This window comes from Lontra canadensis, unplaced genomic scaffold, assembly GCF_010015895.1.
Source record: "Lontra canadensis isolate GAN:19392208 unplaced genomic scaffold, GSC_riverotter_1.0 scaffold116, whole genome shotgun sequence".
NCBI lineage: Eukaryota > Metazoa > Chordata > Mammalia > Carnivora > Mustelidae > Lontra > Lontra canadensis.
In genome coordinates this window covers 5598212-5613608 of record NW_022631110.1, presented here as the reverse complement: position 1 = coordinate 5613608, position 15397 = coordinate 5598212, and the positions used below count along the sequence as shown (strand labels likewise).

Here is a 15397-nt window from a genome sequence, read left to right as displayed (position 1 = left end):
AAGGGCTTTACAGGGGTTCAAAGGGTACCGGATCTGTACAGTACCTTTCTTATAAGCCTGGCCTCCTTGGCTTATAGGAAATGGGAGAAAGTGTATGAACAGGTGAAGTGACATGGTCAAGTTTGTGTTTTGGGTAAACAGCCTTGAGAGCAATGAGAAGCAAAGGGGAAACTGGAATCAGAAAGATCATTTAGAAAGGAGGATCCTGCAATATTTGAGGTAAGAGATAACGGAGACCCAAATCAAGGCATGGCAATGAGAATAGTCAAATGAGTAAAAAGAATGGAAGTAAATGATCTCACGAGAAACTGGGTGTGATGATGAAGGAAGAATCTAGGGTGACCCTAGCCTCTAGCGAGGACAACTGAGTGAAGAGTGGTATTGAAGGGAGCAAATATTCACCAGAATAGGGAATACCAGAAGAAAAGGCTCTCTGGGGAAGAGAGCTAGGCTTTGAAATGTTGAGTTTGAGGAGCCTATTTGACCTCCAGAGAGAAAAATTCTGGCCAGCCCTTGGAAATGAGAGCATGGAATTCTGGAGAAAGATACTCCTGGAGATGTAGAATTATTTTTTGTTCCTGGAGATAAAGAATTATAAAAATCACATGAGGTAGCTGAAGCCATTCAATTAGCTCCTCCCCGCCCCCTACCAAAAGCACCACCCATCCGGCCCCTCTGCAGTGCCTCACCTCACCGAACCCCTCCAATCCTGACTCCTGAGCTTGCTATTAAGGCTCGCAACAATTGTTTCCTCCTCTTTCTCACCTTTCCCATTGACCGTTGCTACTCGGTAACAGATCTCTGTGTTCGTTAGGATACAAGCAAAATCACTGTAGCAAAAGAACCGCAAAGTACAATAGCTGAGACACGACAGGAACTTCTTTCTTTCTTATGTAATAGTTCAGGGCCAGCAGGCCAGCTCTGTTCCATTAAGGATACACAGGAACCTAGACTGATGGTCAGCTCTGCGGTTCTCAGCATCCCCCTTCCAATCGTTCCAAGGACTCGTTCCAATCAAGGAATCGTCCCAATCATTGTCATTTCAACTGGGGCAGCAGGGGGTGGTGGCGGTGAGAATCCACGCAAGAAGCTTCATCTTTTTCAAAGATTTTTAAAAATTTTATTATTATTTATTTGACATAGAGAGATCACAAGTAGGCAGAGAGGCAGGCAGAGAGAGAGGGGGAAGCAGGTTCCCCGCTGAGCAGAGAGCCCAATGCGAGGCTCCATGCGGGGCTCGATGCCAGGACCCTGAGACCATGACCTGAGCTGAAGGCAGAGACTTAACCCACGGAGCCACCCAGGCACCCCTTTTTTAAAAAAATTTTTAAGTAATCTCTATGCCTAATGTGAGGCTCAAATTCACAACCAGAAGAGTACTCTATCAACTGAACCAGCTAGGTACTCCAGGAAAACTTCATCTTTATTAAAGATAAATACACATGACTTCTGCTCACATCCCATTGGTCCAAACTCAGTCATGTGACCATACCTACCTTCAAGGGAGACTGGGAAATGTAGTATCTTGTGAGGCAGCCAGATGGTGAGCTCACACTCAGAGAGGCTCCGTTACTAAAATGTAGAAAGGGAAAATGGACACAGGGAACAATTAGCAAACTGACATTTCTAAAGCCCTGGCCATCTAAATATTCATGCACACCCTTATTTACACACATAGAATGCATTCATCTCTCCCCTAAAGAGATAGCCCAAAGTATAATCCATTCATTGAATATAAAATAAAGTTTAGCATCTCTGGGTAGTGTGTAGTCCTCTCCATCAAGTCTAGCACCAGCAGTATATATAACAGAATGTAATTCTTCCATCATTACTCAACTTTCAGTATATAATGTGGAGTGGGAACAGGTTATCTACAGTGAGAATTCCCGTTTTGCAAGGAGAAGAATAGAAACCATTTAGCAGTCACAGGTTCATAGCAATGATATATTGTGTTGAACAAGAAATGCAGATTCCCCGTCTTGGAGTAAAGGAAGTCCTTGTGTCAGACCTTGGCTATGCATTCCGGGAGGAATGCTCTAAACCTGGTCCTCTCTGGAGTTTAGCTTTGTCCTTGTTCGTTATTCTACATGGTCATAACTGAAGTGGGCTGTGGAGAGTATCCTGTTCTTTCTGTCTGTTGGTTTACTTGATAATAAGAAAGTTGTATTAAAAACTCCCACTATGCGGGGCGCCTGGGTGGCTCAGTGGGTTAAGCCGCTGCCTTCGGCTCAGGTCATGATCTCAAGGTCCTGGGATCAAAACCCACATCGGGCTCTCTGCTCAGCAGGGAGCCTGCTTCCTCCTCTCTTTCTGCCTGCCTCTCTGCCTGCTTGTGATCTCTGTCTGTCAAATAAATAAATAAAATCTTAAAAAAAAAAAAAAACTCCCACTATGGGACACCTGGGTGGTTCAGTTGGTTAAGCGGCTGCCTTCAGCTTGGGTCATGATCCCTGCGGCCTGGGATTGAGTGCCATATCGGGCTACTTGCTCGCCAGGGAGCCTGCTTCTCCCTCTGCCTCTGCCTACCACTCTTTGCCTGTGCTCGCTCGCTCTCTCTCTCTAACAAAAACAAACAAACAAAACTCCCACTATAACCGAGAACTGTCTTCTTCTTGTTGTTGTATTATCAATTTTTATTTAATGTATTTTTAAGCCATGATATTACCTACATAGAAATTTAAAATTGTTCTATCTTTCTGGTAAATTGAGTCTTTTCTTAAGAAAGGAGTTGCTTTGGGGCTCCTGGGTGGCTCAGTTGGTTAAGCATCTGCCTTCGGCTTGAGTCCTGCTCAGCAAGGAGTCTGTTTCTCCCTCTTCTCTCTGCTCTTGCTCTCTCACCATCTCTCTCTCTCAAATAAATTAAATCTTAAATAAATAAATAAAAATGTAAAAAAAAAGAAATGACTTGCTTTATTTCTAAAAATGCCTTTTGCTTTGAAGTCTATTTTGTGTGATATTAATATAGGTATACCTTTTCATTAGTCATTGTGGGGAAAATGTTTCTACCTTTCTATATTATTATGTTTTAAATATAGCTCTTTAAACAACACATAGTTGGATTTTGTTTGTTTTTCATCTCACAATCTTTGTTTTCTTTTCTTTTTTTTTTAGATTTTATTTATTTATTTGAAAGAGAGAGAGTGTGTGAGAGGAGAGGTCAGAGGGAGAAGCAGACTCCCCGCCGAGCAGGGAGCCCAATGCGGGACCTGATCCCGGGACTCCAGGATCATGATCTGAGCCGAAGGCAGTCGCTCAACCAACTGAGCCACCCAGGCGCCCCACAATCTTTGTTTTCTCACTGGAAAATTTCTTCCACTTACAGTCAATGTAATTGCTGGTATAATTGTATTCAAATCTACCATCTTCTTATACATGACTCTTCTTTTGTCCTGTGTTCTGTTTTCTTTCCTTCCTTGCCTTCTTTTGGATTGATGATTTTTATCATTAAATTTTAAAGTCTCTTGTAGTTTAGGTATCATGTACTCCTATTCTTTTGGTGGCTATCCTAGTTACAACATGCACACTTCACTTATAAATATCTAATGCTAACTGCTATCTTTCCTCCCCTCTAAATGTGAGAAATAAAGATTTAACCTCCTCTTAACCTTTTAGGCTATCATTGGCATGCATTTTAAATATCTGTCTATTTCCACAGGACATCATAATAACTGTTCCACATAGTCAATGATCATTTAAATTTACCCAGTATATGGAGTTCCTCTGAGTCTTGTTTGCTGTTAATTTTTCCTGGTGGTTGTTGCTCATGGTTTTCCATCTCCTATTAAAGCTTGGTTATCTTTAATCGTGTGGTAGAAAAATAATTTGTAGAAAAAAGTGGATGCCCAGGTTCATGTTTCCTTCTAGAAAAAATAGTCATTTGCTTTTTTCCAGGATCACTTTAGTTCAAGATCAAGATTTGAGATTTTTTTTTTAAAGATTTTATTTATTTATTTGACAGAGAGATCACAAGCAGGCAGAGAGGCAGGCAGAGAGAGAGGAGGAAGCAGGCTCCCTGCTGAGCAGAGAGCCCGATGTGGGACTTGATCCCAGGACTCCGAGATCATGACCTGAGCCGAAGGCAGCGGCTTAACCCACTGAGCCACCCAGGCGCCCCAAGATTTGAGATTTTTTTAAGCAAGCCACTTCCAGTTCACCTTTCCTTCTGCGGGAGTGTGTGCGTGTGGAATGGGAAATGATGGTTTACCAGGTCTCCACCCTTGTCAGGTCCTGATCTGACTTTTGTTCTGCTGATTCCACAAAGGTTGGTAAAAAGACAGCTTACCCTTTCAATTGTCTCTTCAGGATCGGCTACTGTCCATAAGGTGAACATGTCCAAAAATGACCAGGCTCACTCCTCTGGACTTCCATCCTTGTCAGAGTCTCACCCTAGGAATTTGTCAATATTTTGTTAGCGTTTTTATGCTTCTAAAAATATTGTCAGTAAATTATGTTCAGCAGGAAAGATGATCTGAATTAGCCGGTGTGCCATTATTGAAATTGGACGTGTGACTTCCTTAGAGTTCCTAGAACAATGTTTCTTAAGATGGGAGTCCATGGACCATGTGTATCAAAATCACATTATATGCATTAAAAAATTGGGATTCCAGGGCTGCCATCTCAGACTTCATTCAGAACCTACTGTCCTAAACCCAGAAGTCTGTCTTTTGGATAAGTTCTCAGGCTCTATTTCTTAAGACTTTAAGTTTGAGAAATTTTGCCCCAGAGCACAGTAATAGACATTCAAGGAATTTGACTTGATTTCTGTTTGTTTAAGGGTCATGTAGGTCAGAAGAAAGCCAAATAAATGCCCCAGTCAGAATTTGGTCAATGTCGAAATCTCCCATCTCCCCTCACCTTTTGAGAAAAATCCTACTTAAGACAAGATGATCTCTAAGAAGAACTCTAAAGAACCAAGACCTTAATCTAGAGCCAAAGTCCAATCCCATCACACTCCCCTTTCTCAGGAGTAGCATTTGTTTCGATCAGTCATGGATGGCAGATACTTTAATGTGCTTATTAGTCACTAATGAAAGGTTTGAGAAAGAACCTAAGTTACCCTACAGATATCTTGACCCCAAATCTACTAGTGAATCCAATTATGAACTAGCCTCAAAAAACAAACAAAAAAACAAAACCAAAAAACCCCAAACCTAACCCCAAAATGGGTTTTTTTTCAGACTAGTTCATAATTTGATGTCAATTACAAATTGAAAATATTAAGATTTCCCCCACAATATTATTGTTTGCCAAAATGATTTAACACCATATTGGCCTTCAACTTTATTTTGAACTTTTACTGGTCCAAGAACTCTGTAGATCTTGAAATCACTGTCTTATAGCTCCTCAAGCCACTCTAGAGTCCAGTATTTTTAGCCTGCCTGCTAAAGTTTCTGCAAATAGCAGGCTAAATCTGCATTCCACCCTGTCAGGAACATGATTAATTATCTGTTTGGATCAGCCAACAAAAATCTATGTTCCTGCGTTTCCGTGACACGCTTACTTAAATTTCTTAGCTTTGGTCATGCCTTTAAGTTACAGTGCTTTCAAAAAACGTTTGTCTTTGCTTTCTTGCAACACTAAAAGAAAAACAAAAGAAAAACAAAACAAAACAAAACAAACAAACAAAACCCACTGCCTAGCAGTTGGCGGCCAGCATTTAAAGATTTCTCGTTGCTGCACCAATGTGCGTTCTTAGATTTCTTCAACTTTTAAAGGAAAAGCTTTGTGTGCATTCTTGTGTTTTCCACAGCTGAATAACCTTAATATGGAAACGTGCTCATGTTACACACACCATAGACATCAAGAGAAAGTTTGAAAATTTGAGCTTTTTAATCAGATGATCTTGTGCTCTACTCAGAAAATGAAATTCCATGGGGAAACTGCTACTCAGAGTAGGCTTTGTTCTTTTATAATATTCATTTTCTTTCATTGCTCTCTAACCAAGAGAATACCAAGAGAACCATTTGAATAGGGAGGATGGTATTACAAATGAGCAGTTACGAAATTTTTAAAAATCAGATCTGTTTTGGAAACTACTATCAGTTGAAGAGTGGTTTATACGTGAACTGTGCTAAATTCCTTAAAGGTAAGCCAACTCTGAATATGCTTGACTGAGGAAATAATATTTGTCACTTCAGTAAACAAATAGGCTTAGCATACATTACATGGGCTGTAGTAACCTACGTAACCTATGATTGAAAAATAATCACATGTCCTTATGGTTTCATTTAACCAGATTAATCTGTTTTGGTAATGGAATCACTTATGCATAATTAAATAAATCTAGATTATGATTCTAAGGAAAGGGTAATTCGTGACTAAAAATATATCTCTAAAACCTACAGGTTTTAGAGCAACATCACAATTTTAGGTATTTAAAAATACCTCTTCATGTGTACCTCTAAGGCAGAAAACTGGCCTTGCTTTAAATAAACCACATCTTTTATTTCTATAGGCTCTTCATAAATCCATTCATGGCCCTTTATTTCATCAGCTCCCACCATACTGGGTTTATAACCGTTAAGGTGGGTGGGATGTATGCAACATTTCATTATGTGAGGAAAAGTTACCTAACACATGGAACCAAAGCAAAAGGATGACTGCTTGTCCTTTGAACATTGGACCAAAGCTTTATTTCAAGGCCTTTATCTAACAGCCCCACCCAAGGAATATTTAGTTCTTGAAAGGAACACACTGCTGCTTGGTTAAAGCTCAGACACGTTAACTTGTAAATTTTTGTCCAGGAGAGATGCAAAAGATTTCTGTGCAGAGGTTCTGGATTTATTGTCCTGTTTTGCTTCTAATTTAGCAAACTTATTTCAGCATGCTTTTCCTTTATGAATGTATACATCTGTCTTTCGAATTCTCCTTTGTACCATATTTACCATTCTCCCGCTTCTCTCATTAATGCATAAAACCTGTGACATGTATTCATTCTATATTTTCATTAGGGTCATGTTTTTGAAAGTTATACTTTGTCTCTATGAAGAAAAAGAGATGGTGCTCACAAGACACCCAAGAAAATGAATCTCCTTTCTTTAGTTCATCCAATTTCACCTGTCTCCTTGGGGGACATGTTTTATAGGTTCTAAACCAATGCATTTTGATTGCCCCCCCCCCTTTAAATCCCAGGTCCTGCTAGCCTTCTGACAGAGTCATCAACCTTACTGTCCCAAGAAAGGAAGGATGGACAGGTGCTCTCATAAGAGAGAGGCCCTTCACCTCTTTTTAGTAAGACAATGTACAGAAAACTCAGGCTTTTTGGGGAAAGGGCTTTCTAAATGACAAAGCTTCCTTTTAAATACATAGGGCCTGTGTGCACAGTAGAAGGGAGACCCCCCCCCAGACTGTAAAGAATGAGGGGAAAAGCAATTCTGGATCAGTTACAGGGAAACGGGCGGGGGTGGGGGGTGTGTGGAGTGGAGTTTGGGAGGAAGGTCACAAGACACAATTGTCCTGAGCTCCTCCTTCCAGGCTGACGTACTGGGGCAGGAAGTAGGTTAGCTAGGCTCTTGGGAAAGCAGAAGACAGAAGTGGGGCCATCTGGATTCTGCTTTTCTTTGGGAGGATTAACATACGCCCTTTGCCTCTTTGAGGTCATGACAGCCACACCCCTTGCTCACATACCAGGATGTCTTCTTGGAGAGGAGTAGAGGGAGAGTGGAAATCTGAAGGACTGAGTTCTTCACTGAATCATCCAAGTAGAGACTCTTTACAAAGACATTTTATAGGATTGAATTCAGGTAAATAAATTAGACTTGATCTTCTTCCTCCTACCAGTGTCCACACAGAATACAGGAGCTTGTAAGGTCGATGAGGGCAAACTTACAGAAATAAGAAAGCTACATTTTTAGCCCAAATAGGTATATCATGAATAAATTTGAAAGGTTGTGTCAAGGAGGAAAAATTTCTTCTGCCCTTCAAGGTCCTTCCAACTGGACCAAGAGTCAAACTGACATGAGAAAGATTAACAGGAATAAATCAAATTTAATTTCATGAGTATGGGGAATCCACAGACAAGGAAATCCCAAAGATAGTAAAGGAACAAGAGGCTTAAATGAGCTCAGGAGCCCGGTAGGGGTCTGGATACAAAGGGGAGAAAGACCATTAGCAGAAAGGTGAGAGGTATTTGGAAAACAAAGTTGCTCTATTATGTGGTTAAGTCTCTTGGGTAGAGAGGAATCTTTGTAAATAGCTCTCTTCCTGGGACCAACAAGCAGTTGAGGGAGAGGTAAATAGTTTTTCTTAAATATGGTGGGTTCTGATTGCTTTTGACTCAAACTAACATTAATGCCAAAGTGGCCCATCTTGGGACATACTTCCTTGGCCCTAGTTTCCTCCTCTGAAACTTCCCTTAAGTTTTACATATAAAATTTAATCAGGTAGATCATTCTGTCTTGTTGAACAAGCCTCTGCAATAAGTTAGTTCATTTAAACTCATTTCAGGAGGCAGTGATGCAATTGTGTTCTCAAAGTTAGGCCTATGGTTCAAGCAATCAGGTTTTAAAGATTTTATTTATTCACTCGACAGACAGAGATCACAAGTAGGCAGAGAGGCAGGCAGAGAGAGAGGGGGAAGCAGGCTTCCCGCTGAGCAGAGAGCCCGATGCGGGGCTCGATTCCAGGACCCTGAGACCATGACCTGAGCCAAAGGCAGAGGCTTTAACTCACTGAGCCACCCAGGTGCCCCCAAGCAATCAGGTTTTAAATAAGAGGCATTTCTATGGAAACAAAAGAAAAAGAATGGTTAATGGTTGGATCAAATTATAAACCAGTTTCTGAGTTCTGAGGCTAGCCAGCCTGTTGAGATCTCTGGATGCCAAGCTTGAATCATCTTTGGAGAGCATGACAGCAGGCAGTGTCAGTCTGATAGATTTTCTTGTAGTTCAAATGTTTGTGATTTTTTTTCTAGGGGAGGTTTATTTAACATTATTTCTATTAGGGGTGCCTGGGTGGCTCAGTGGGTTAAAGCCTCTACCTTCTGCTCAGGTCATGATCCCAGAATCCTGGGATCGAGCCCCGCATTGGGCTCTCTGCTCAGCGGGGAGCCTGCTTCCCCCTCTCTCTCTGCCTGCCTCTCTGCCTATTTGTGATCTCTGTCTGTCAAAAAAATAAAATAAAATCTTTTAAAAAAACACATTGTTTCTATTAGAATTACATATTTCTGGAAACCTAATTTCTTTTTGTTCTTTCTTTCTTTTTTTTTTTTTTTTTTTTTTTTTTAGTAAGCCCTATGCCCAATGCAGGGCTTGAACTCATGACCCTGACATCAAGAGTCACACACTCTAGTGAGAGCCAGCCAGGTGCTCCGTGTTAATCTTTTTGAATGGCCCAAAGAGCAGTAGACATGTCGATTGCCTACATGTGAGCTACTGAGGCTCAGTCAGGTAAGTGTCTGTCTGCCTTCGGCTCAGGTCATGATTCCATCCTGGGATCATGCCCCATGTGGACTCTCTGTTCATCAGGGGGTCTGCTTCTCCCTCTCCTCTGCCCTTCCCCCCATCCCCACCTCACATGTGCCCTCTCTCTCTTTCTCACTTTCAAATAAATAAATAAAATCTTAAATGGGAAATATAGAGAAGAGATAGCTATTTAGAATGCTCATAGAACTTTGGTAACATCACAGGTTTTTCGATTGAGGAACATTCTCCCAAAATATGAAATGGCACACACTTTTGGTTGCCTACCAAAAAGCTATTCCTCTCTCTCTTTTACCTTCTGGCAGGGTCTGCCTCCTATAATAGAGGATAATAATGACAGATACTCTCTTTCCCACTCTCCTTGCAGGTAGCCAGGCCATGTGGACCAGGTTTGGTCAGTGAGCCCTTCAGCAGCACTCTCTTTAGATGCTTCTAGAAGGATTTTCCATCCTGACGAAAGCAGGATATTCAGGGAGAGCTTTCTTTCCCACTTCTTCCTTCCTGTCATTTCATAGGCTATGGGAGCTGTGGAGACCATATTGCAGCCATTAAGCACTAGACAAAAGTGCATGGGTCACTGACAACACTATTTAGCTTGGGATGACTGCCTACCTCTAAACCTCTTGTTAGGTAAGACAATGAAACTTCCTGTTATATCTGCCACTTTTAGTTGGATATTCTTTTTTTTTAAGATTTTATTTATTTATTTGACAGACACAGATCACAAGTAGGCAGAGAGGCAGGCAGAGAGAGAGGGGGAAGCAGGCTCCCTGCTGAGCAGAGAGCCCGATGTGGGGCTCGATCCCAGGACCCTAGGATTATGACCTGAGCTGAAGGCAGAAGCTTTAACCCACTGAGCCACCCAGGCACCCCATTAGTTGGATATTCTTATTCACAGGCAAACGCATGTTAACTGATTCAAGATTTTAAACATAGTCCAGAGAAAACTATTTTATACCAAATATTTACCAATTTTCCCTCAGATATTGGGAAGGCATGTTACTGAACATAAGCATATGAGAAAGTCCTTTTAACATTGGGATAAGGGGAGACTCCCAGCACAGAGCCCTGAGGGTTGACCTGGTGACATGTCAAGTTTTATAGTGTCAGAAAGACTTGTTCATAATGTCCAAGAAAAGATATACTATCACAGTGAAAATATATGTTAGGAAAATTTTTTGGCTAAATTTATTGGCACAATTATTAGAATACAATTCAAAAATAATTGGTTTAAACTTTAAGACCAAAGATATGACTGCTAATCTTAATTATTTGAGATTTTTCTTAAGGATTTAATTCAAATGTGTCATTTATTCTGATTGTAACAGGAATTTTGAATTGTCCTATTTGAAATGCCATATGAATTCTCAAGATTGAAAGTAGAATTCATAAACAAGCAGCTTTGAAATTGTTTCTGAAATGTCTTAGAAAATACAGATAGCGGCGCCTGGGTGACTCGGTGGTTAAGTGGCTGCCTTTGGATCGGGTCATGAGCCCAGGGTTCTGGGCTGGAGCCCTGCATTGGGCTCCCCGCTCAGTGGGAAGCCTGTTCTCCCTCTTCCACTCCCCCTGCTTGTGTGTCCCTCTCTCACAGTGTCTCTCTCTGTCAAATAATTAATTAAAATCTTAAAAAAAGAAAACCCAGATATCTGACCTGGTATTTTATCTAATGAAACAGAAAAGGCCATTTGCTAAAAAAATTGTTATTCACAGATAACATTATGAATTACATTATAGATAATTATATTATGAATTACATTGTTTTTAACCAGCATTTTGCTAGAAAACTCTCTTCATTAAAATTTTAGATTTGGGGGACGCCTGGGTGGCTCAGTTGGTTGGACGACTGCCTTCGGCTCAGGTCATGATCCCGGAGTCCCGGGATCGAGTCCCACATCGGGCTCCCAGCTTCATGGGGAGTCTGCTTCTCCCTCTGACCTTCTCCTCGCTCATGCTCTCTCTCACTGTCTCTCTCTCAAATAAATAAATAAAATCTTAAAAAAAAATTTAGATTTGGGGTGTTGGGGTGGCTCAGTCGGTTAAGCATCTGCCTTTGTCTCTGGTCATTATCCCAGGGTCCTGGGATCAAGCCCCACGTTGGGCTCCCTGCTCAACCCTTCCCTCTGCCCCTTTTTCCTGCTGTGCTCATTCTTTCTCAAAAAAAATAAATAAAACCCTTAAAAATATTTAGATTTACTGTAATTTATATGGAACACACATATTCTACTTATAGATTTGGAACACTTAGCAATTGATTCCCATTTTCCATTTGCTGTGACAAGGCATATAATTTTTCTAAAATGTATTAGATCAAGTTGAAAAAGTGAAATTAATATGAAAATATCTATTAAAGGATGTTAGTATCCAAGCTGTCCACCTTTTCCACCTGTCATTCATCTAGATGTAATCAGAGTTTATTAAATATACCATATGTACCACACCAGTGGTACATAAAATATACCATATGTACCACAACCGGGATAATTGTGTTCCCCAGGGAACATCTGGCAATGTCTGGAGACACTTTTGATTGTCACTACTGGGAAGGGGGCAGGGTGCTGCTGGCATCTGGGGGGCAGAGGCCAGGGATACTGGTAAGCATCCCACAATGTACAGGTCAGCTCCCCAAAAGAAAGAATGATCCTGACCCAAAATGTTAATAGGGCTGAGAAACTCTGACCTACACCAAGCATTTTGCTGTTTAAAATACAGTACAGGGCTGCCTGGCTGGCTCAGTCAATAGAGCGTGTGATTCTTGACCTTGGGGTCATGAGTCAAGCCCCATGTAGGGAGTAGAGTTTACTTAAAAAACTAAGTAAGGGGTGCCTGGGTGGCTTAGTCAGATAAGCATCTGACTCTTGATTTTAGCTCAGGTCATAATCTCAGGGTTGTGGGATCCAGCCCTGCGTTGAGCTCTGGACTCAATGGGGAATCTAAGATTCTCTCTCTCCCTCTCCTTCTGCCCCTCCCCTGCTCTCTTTCTAAAATAAATAAAGATAAAAATCTTTAATGAATAAAATTAAAAATTAAATAAAATATAACACAAAATGGTTCTTGATAAGGAAAGAATAGATTATTATAATTTTAAAGTCATCTTAAGAGACTGTCAGGGGAAACCTTGATTCTTACACACTGCAAAGTATTAGGTTCAAGTCTAGCTTGTATGTATGTATGTATTATTATTATTATTATTTTGGTTTTTGTGTGAGTGTTTTTTTAAGTAATCTGTACACTGAATGTGGGGCTCAAACTCATGACCCCAAGATCAAGACTCAGATGCTCTACTGACTGAGTCAGCGAGGGCCCCTGTATTACTTGTTTTGTATGAGAAATTCCTTCTTTTGATGTGATAATATTTTCTTTCATGTAAAGATGGAATTTAGATGGAGCCTTCCTTCCTGGAATTCCATCTTTGAAAAAAAATCTGTTGTTTTTCTAGTCCGTCTGGAGGTGAACCTGAATGTTACTAACATTGCAAAGATTTCTCACCAAGGCATGAAACTATAGATGTGAATTTAGCATAAATTATACAGCTATAGGAAAGTCAATTTAAAAACTTTTTTAAAAAAGATTTTTATTTATTTATTTGCAGAGGGATAGAGAGCACAAGTAGGCAGAGTGGCAGGCAGAGGGAGAGGGAGAAGCAGGCTCTCCACTAAGCAGGGAGCCTGATGCAGGGCTAGATTCAGGACCCTGGGATCATAACCCAAGCTGAAGGCAGCTGCTTAATCGACTGAGCCACCCGGGCACCCCTAAAAACTTTCTTTGTGTCTCAGTATTTCCCTGTCCATAGAATAGATACCCACCTTGCTTATACAGATAATGTGGTAACATTTTATTTGGAAAGAAAGTCACAATCCAAATCTAAGATCTGATATAAGAGAGAAGGTCAAGAACACCAAGTCCACGTTAACCTTCCTGGTGTTTGTAATTTAAATGTCTTTTTAAAAAAGATTTATATATTTATTTGAGAGAGAGAGTGTGAGCATACACACATGTGAGTTGAGGGGAGGAGCAGAGGGAAAGAGAGAGAAAGAATCCTCAAGCAGACTCTCTGCTGAGCAGAGAGCCTGAGGTGGGGCTCGATGTCAGGACCCCGAGATCATAACTTGAGCTGAAAACCAGGAGTCAGACATTTAATTGACTGAGCCACCCAGCAGCCCGTAAACATCTTTTCTTTTTAATTGAGAGATGGCATACATTTCTTATGTCTGTGAAAGTTTAAACTGCAACACAGAGAAGGAAATTTGCTTTCTTTTTTTTTTAAGGTTTATTTATTTATTTCAGAGAGATTCAGAGAGACAGAGAAAGAGAAAGCAGGGGAAGGGGCAGAGGGAGAGGAAGAGGGAGAAGCAGACTCCCTGCTGAGTGTGCAGCCTGATGTGGGGCTCAATCCCACCACCCTGAGATCATGACATAAGCAAAAACCAATAGACACCGAACTAACTGAGCCACCCAGGCACCCCAGGAAAGTTCTTTTCTTTTCTTCTTCTTCTTTTTTTAAAAGATTTTATTTATTTGAGAGAGAATGAAAGCAGGAGAGATCACAGTGGGAGAAGGAGAAGTAGAATTGCTGCTGAGTAGAGAGCCTGATGTGGGACTCGATCCCAGGACTCTGGAATCATGATCTCAGCTGAAGGCAGTTGCTTAACCAACTGAGCCACCCAGGCACCCCAAATTTATTTTCTTTTTAAAGATCTCTAAGGAAAGTTGTTCTGTAGCCCATCAGGTTGTTCTAATATCTAACCTATGTAAGATATGACACATTACAATGTAGACTGATATAACTAGTTTGGAAAGCAGTTTGGCAATATTTATCAACTAACGTCAGAAACTTCCAGGGTGCCTGAGTGGCTCAGTAGGTTAGGCATTAACTGTTGATCTCAGCTCAGGTCTTGATCTCAGGGCCCTGAGCTCAGGCCCTGCATTAGGCACCACACTGGGCATGGAGCTTACTTAGAAAGAGAGAGAGAGAGAGAGAAGAAAAGAAATATCCATAGCCTTTGAGGCAGTAATTCCTTTTCTGAGAATTTATCCTGAAGCGTCATCCTAAATATACACTAACCTTTCTACAAAGAGATATTCCTAAAAGTGTGTTTTACCCCAGTGAAAAAGTAGAAAGTATCTAACTGTACCACAACTGAAATAGTAGATTAAATTGACTAACTTGATTCAGCTTTATGTCCATATAACAATATTAAAAATTGGAGACCTATTCTTGGTCAGGAGCACCTCTCAGCTGTTGAGCCGATCACTGTCTGCAGCGGTGCTAAAACCACCCGAGACACTGACAGATGAGGCACCTCATAAGGGCCTCAGCATCTTGGCAGCCCCACGTCCCTTGACCTCACTTATTCCTAGCCAAAGCTTCCAAACCAGCGCCATTTCAAGGGACATCGATACAGCAGCCAAGTTCATTGGGGCTGGGGCTGCCACGGTAGGGGTGGCTGGCTCTGGGGCAGGAATTGGGACTGTGTTTGGGAGCCTCATCATTGGTTTGCCAGGAATCCCTCTCTGAAGCAACAGCTCTTCTCCTACGCCATTCTGGGCTTTGCCCTCTCGGAGGCCATGGGGCTCTTTTGCCTAATGGTGGCCTTTCTCATCCTCTTCACCATGTGAAGGAGCCGTCTCCACCTCCCATAGGTCTTTCTCTCGTGTCTCGTCTGCCCTGTATAATCCTTTTCCTATACCTCCCCAGGCAGCCTGGGGAACGTGGTTGGCTCAGGGTTTGACAGAGGGAAGACAAATAAATACTGTATTAATAAGAAAAAAAAATTGAGGACCTGTCTGGCTCAGTTGGAAGAATGTACGACTCTTAATCTCTGGGTCGTGGGTTGAAGCTCCACGTTAGGTACTGAGATTACTAAAAAAATAAGCTTAAAAATTGTTTTACAGAACACATGTGATAACATGGGGAAATATTTTCATTAAAAATAAAACAGGATATGAAACATCATTTGCTGCATGACTATAACAGC

The 15397-nt window shown here is 41.2% G+C and overlaps 1 pseudogene; it reads left to right on the top strand.

Annotated features, from left to right (window-relative positions):
- The first annotated feature begins 5976 nt into the window (after nt 1-5976).
- LOC116857033 lies at nt 5977-15194 on the top strand (annotated as a pseudogene).
- The last annotated feature ends 203 nt before the right edge of the window (nt 15195-15397 follow it).